Below are 5737 nucleotides of genomic sequence, written 5' to 3'. Positions count from 1 at the left end.
TAAAAGACTATCAGCTTGCCAGGGACATGCAGAGATTTGTGACTGAGCTAAGAGTTGAGATTGGTCCATTTCATTTCCCATACTAGTCCCTCTTTCTAGACTGAGTACCAATACTGGATCGTAACATGACACAAAATGGGAAGAATTATATTTTCCTAAAAATAGTGTGTTGTGGTTTGCTGACTTGGAAAATATCCAAATAGAAGTTCCCTATTTAGGAAAGGCAGTGCACCTAGTTGCAAAGTGAAAAGGCTGTGGCTGAAAGGATCTAGAGTTGACCACAGGAACAAGTAAGCCCCGCCTAATGCATTTGATCAGGTCTTGAGAGGTGTCCTTAATTAAAAAGAAAAAAAACCTGTTCTCATAGCGGTAGCATTTCCTCACCCAGACTGAAAGGTTGAGCTGGTCTGCCTGTTTGCACAACTTCTATGAGCAGCTTTCACAACACTGGAAATTGCTGTGATTTGCCTGGCTACAAAGCCCCTGATTAAGGGTCATTCTGCAAGTTAAAGAAGCATGAGCTGATCATTATGCAAGGCAAGGTAACAGTTAGGAACAGGAACCAGACCTCCTGGGCAAGAGGGATGGCGAAGGTGAGAGGGAGGTGGCAGGTCCAGCATCCCCTTTGCTGCACATTCTCATCGGACGCAGGGAAGCTGCAAACTGCAGCTGGAGGAGCACACGGCACAAGGCAGGTGGGTAGGCAGGCAGGTGGGTGGGTAGAGAAGCACTTAGCAAGCCTGGCCATTCCCCATGGAAGGCCCCATAAAGAGGAATAGTGCTGCCTCATGGGATCAGAAACATCCTTACCACTCTCATGCCCATGGCAGCCCCTCCAGCCTCCTGAAAATATCATCATCATCATCATTTCTATACCACCCCACAGCCAAAGCTCTTTCAGCAGTTTACACAAGCCATAAAAAACAAATGATTAAAATACAATAATAAAATCAGAAAAAATTAAAAACAGCTCAAATCAGATGATAAAACACACAATTAAAAAAAAAAACCCCAGGGACATAAAATCCTATGCTGTTTACTCTAAAATAGGTATTAAAACATTTTTGTTCCCAATTGCTCTTCATTGATATTTTCATGCTTGGCATTCTGCAATCTGATTTTCTGATCTTTTGCTTGTTTTGACATTCAGACATTTATTCTACTGATAATATTTTTAGCTGCTGCTGCTGCTGCTGCTTCTACTGCATTTCTAGATGTATTTGTGTTTTGCATTCTAACTTTGTGGTGTGCAATAGATTATGGACAATGTATTTTGATGCCTGGTCTGCTGCCTTGGGAGAGGTAACTCTGAAAGGTGGCCTCTATAAGAGTGTCTGTGGAAAAAAGGTACCCAATGAAACTGTAAGGAAAGGTGGGCCTGAGACGGAGCTCGTGGAAGCTGCTGGTCAAAGGTCAACACCTCCCTGCCCTGCCAGGGTTTCAGTTGAAAAAGATGTCCCTGTTGCTTGTTTGACAGGCACCACAGCAGTTTCGAGACACACTTGTAGGCAAATCCCAAGAATAAGGAATGCATTATGAGAATGAAGGCCAAAGGGGCAGCTTATGAATTATATTAAAAGCAGGAACATCTGTGGCAATGAGAGGAAACTGGAGAGGTGAGGACAGATACCTTTGCTCCCCACATTTCTGTCTTTTCTCCACATTTTCTTTGCAGCTGGCTCCATTGTACCATTTTCAGTGGGAGGACCATTCAGAGACCAGTAAGCAACAGCCTCCAGTGCCATCTTCCAGTTCCTGCTGGACTGTGCAGTGTCCTTCAGTGAAGAAGTACCCTTTGGTGTCCGTGCTGTGTAGGATGCCATCCTAGAAAGCAGCCTGCATGTACACCAGTGACTTCATCGCACGCAGGCAGCCTCCAGAGCCAGCAGCTCCGAGGCCCCGCCTGTAATCGGGGCAAAGCGAACTGCATGCCACGCTGTGGCCACTTCTCTGTCGTCTCCCTGCAGGGAGGCTGAGCGTGCTTCAGAGGGAGGGCTCCTAGTGCTGCCCGTCAAGATTCCTTGTGGCACTCTCCCTCTTCCCCCCTTTAATAGATTTCCATTGGTAAGAAACAACGGGGCAGAAACAGCGAGGAGAGAGCGGGATCATTGCAGACAAGGATACCTGCAGCCCTGCAAAAGCAAGAGCAACTCTGCACCATGCAAGTCTGTTACACGGCTAGGTGGCCTGGTACCCTCCAGAAGTTTTGGACTATAACTCCCATCTGCCCGAACTTGCATGGCCAGATCAGGGAGTTTGGGAGTTATTGCCCAAAACCATTTGTGGGCTGATAGGCTGCCTATTCATGGCCTGTAGGAACCTATACTTGGCCACCAGGCCCTGCTTCTCTTGGAAAGGGAGGCAGCTGCACAGGCCTTTATGCTGAGCAACTGCATTGTAAGCTCAGGGGAAGCAGCCTGGCTCTGCAAGAGCTTGGCTGGCTATTTGCAAAGAAAAATGTCTGCATGGACGCATCTCGGGGGCCTCAGTAAGGCTGAGGGTGGGGGCGAAAGCGTCTCCCTACACTAGTTTGCTGCTGGCTCCTGTTGGCACATTCCATTAAGCACAAGTGGTTTTTCTAATCCTGGTGGAGGAGTAGATCCCCTCCCCTGTCACTAGCCGTACATGCAAGATGTTTGTTGCCTGAGGCAAAGGATGAGATTCGCCCCACTGGCCAGTCCCCATACAAAGTCCTGTGTAATCTTTCTTCAGCCCAGGCAAAGGGGAAGCATTTCCCCCCACACCTGAAGACTACAGGCTAGCTTAGAGGATAAAAGTAGGCTATAGGGCCACAGTTCTCTTCTCCAGCATTGGTCCCACCACCTGGCTTCTGCTCCCTGAGCAACTGCTTCCTCCTAATGGCAGAGTCGGCCCTGTTTAAGAAGACCAGGCACAGTCTTGGAGTCCCGTCCCCGCTGGTGGTTAGAACATGTCTTGACCATCACACACTTGCTGCCAGTTAAGACCCAACTGTGGAGCGTGGCTTAAAAGGCTGAGCTGGCCAACCAGCAAAGCAAAATAATGGTCTACATGTGGTTTTAGCCGAGCCACTTGTTTGCTGGAAACATCAATGCTCTTTCACCTTGGTTCTAACCCTTTCTTTCTACAGGAGATGCTTTGAAGAAGGACTTGAGCTCACTTGCCACACTGTTTTCTGAGCTGGGATGGGATGTGGTCACAGGGTGCAGCCAACAGTCCTGTGAAGTTACTGCTTTTCTGTTCTGTGAATTCTGCGGAGACTCCAGATGTTGCCTTTCAGTAAGGATACCTGGCAATGCCACTGAGATCAGGAATGCTTTGCGGGTGTGTTTTAACCCCATGAAGCACTTGCCGACATGTGCGGCCTGACCCACCCTGGCATACCCAGGCACATCCCCTACGCAGGCTCCAGGGCCATTCAAGTCGCAGCAGGCTCTGGCAGCCAGCACCTCTCCCACCCCAGGAACACATGTTGGCGCACCCTTGGCTGGCTTCCTGGAGTCTAACCCCCGAGGCTGCCGCCTGCCCCTCCTTGTGGCTCTTGTGGTATGCTACGGTTGTCCAATAGGGTGCCGCTGCAGAGGCATGGCCCTTCAGCTCCTTGGCCCCATAAGCAGCATCCCCAGCTGGCTCAGCATAAAAGCAACCAAGAGACACCTGCTCAGCCAGGACTCTGGACCTGGCAGCATTGGGAGCCCTTTAAAATAGGCATGTTGGCACAGGCAGATTGCAGGATGTCATGTCATTTATCCCAGAGCTGCCACCCTGGCTCCGACTGTCCATCCTGCCAGGCCCAGGCTGTCCCATGAGGCAGAGAGCTTTGCAGACCCATGTGGAGCATTTGCAAGGAGTCCCTGCAGCCATGCAATCTGTTTTATTCAAACTGCTGGGAGCAGAGGTTAATCTCCTGGCATGGGGTTCACATTCTCCAGAGGCTCTGTACCAACCATGTGATGTACACATCCCAGTCTGGAAAGTAAGAGGATTAAATGGCCCAGACATGTCCAATTAAAGCTCTATAAGCAGGGAAAGCATAGTGTGGAAAGGGTCTCCCTCCCCCCCTCCCTCCCCATTTTCAAAGCAATAAAACTGTGTAGTTGTAGACCCGTCCTTCTTTGACTCCATTTCCACCTGCAGGTAGGGTGGGAAAAGCCACTGAGTCAACAGGACTGCCATAGACACTCTCTCTTCTCTCCTTCTTCCTCCCTCTTTTGTGCATACAGCATGAAACTCACTAGGGCCGTGTTCCCCAACCTGACGGCCTCCAGATGTTCTGCACTGCAACCCCCGGCAGCCCCAGCCAGTATGACCAATGGCGCAGATTATGGTAGTAGTAATCCACATGTTGTGGGGAGGCAGCAGGTTGGTCAAGTCTGCTCTGAGATACTGTAATTATCTTTTTCCTTCTTGCTACAGAATTCTAAGCTGCAATAATTAATTCTCCCTATGACTGGCTGACAGGCATTTAGGGCTGGCTCAGTCATTCATTCCAGTGCTGAGCTACCAGACGTGCTGAGGTGCAGGCAACCGCCACTGTACAGTTCACATGGTTTGTAAGATGGGATGGCAGATAACCATGATTTATTTCGCTTATTCATATGAGGGCAACGGCTACCTGAAGTCAGGTGCAAGGTGGATGCAGGTAATCACCATGTACCATTGACTCCCTGCCTTAGTCATTGTTTACTGATGGAACAGAGGCTGAAGGTGTCCCTGGTGCCTCTTGCTTAACCAGGTCAGAACCTGAGTGAGATCAACAGAGATAACTTTTGTAATGAATGTGGCATCCGTCTGTTGTGATGCTATTTGAGAGCCAGTGAGGTGCAGTGGTCAAGAGATTTGGGTATTAGTCTCCACTCAGTCATGGAGCCAACTGGATGACTTTGGGCCAGTCACAGCCTCCCAGCCCAGCTTATCTCACAGGGTTGTTACTGTGGAGGTAAGACTCAGAGCAGGAGAAGGTGTAAGCCCCTTTGAGTTTGTTGTAAGAAAAAAGCAGGATATAAATCTAATAAATTAATGAATAAATTTGCACATGTATTCCTGAAGTCTGGATTGAAATGCCTGCCCATACAGGATCTTATTACCATCTTCCCTGCTCATTGGCTATGCTGGTTGGGGCTTATAGGAGTTATAGTACAAAATATGTGAGAAGCCCAATACTGGGGAAGGCTGATGTAATTCCAGACTGAATGGAAGCTGAATTAAATTAGGGTGTGGGAGGCACTTGGAGGGCTTTTTAAAGCATTTCCTGTGACAGTCATCTCCAAGCAATGAACTATGCATGTGCAGTAGCTCATGGAAAATTGCCCACACCCCCTCAACCCTGAATAAAGAGGTCTACAGCAATCTGAAGAAAGTCACCTAATCCAGGTGTTGAAAGCCCTTGGAAAGTAATAACTCACCACCCGAGGCACCATGAAGATTAATAAGTTTTTGCATAAAAGCTTTTGTGGACACTGCCCACTTCATCAGATGCTACCTGTCTAGGAATCATGATTACCAAGAGAAACCATCAGACTGAGAGATTTACGCAGTCTCCACCTAGTGGGTATAATGTGCTTTGCGGCCTATTCCTATGCATGGTCTTTCAAGGTACCGGTAGGTCCCATTGAGCTTGGTGGGACTTATGTCAAAGTAAGTGAGCATGGTTTGCACTGTCCCAAGACTTCATATGACTCACCGATGTACAATGGATTAGAACACTCTCTTGTTTGGTTGGATCTTATTTGTGCATTGTTATATTTTAAAGGAAGAC

Source organism: Varanus komodoensis, unplaced genomic scaffold (genome assembly GCF_004798865.1).
Source record: "Varanus komodoensis strain SLA01 unplaced genomic scaffold, ASM479886v1 scaffold7_1, whole genome shotgun sequence".
NCBI lineage: Eukaryota > Metazoa > Chordata > Lepidosauria > Squamata > Varanidae > Varanus > Varanus komodoensis.
Note: the sequence above shows the minus strand (reverse complement) of the source record.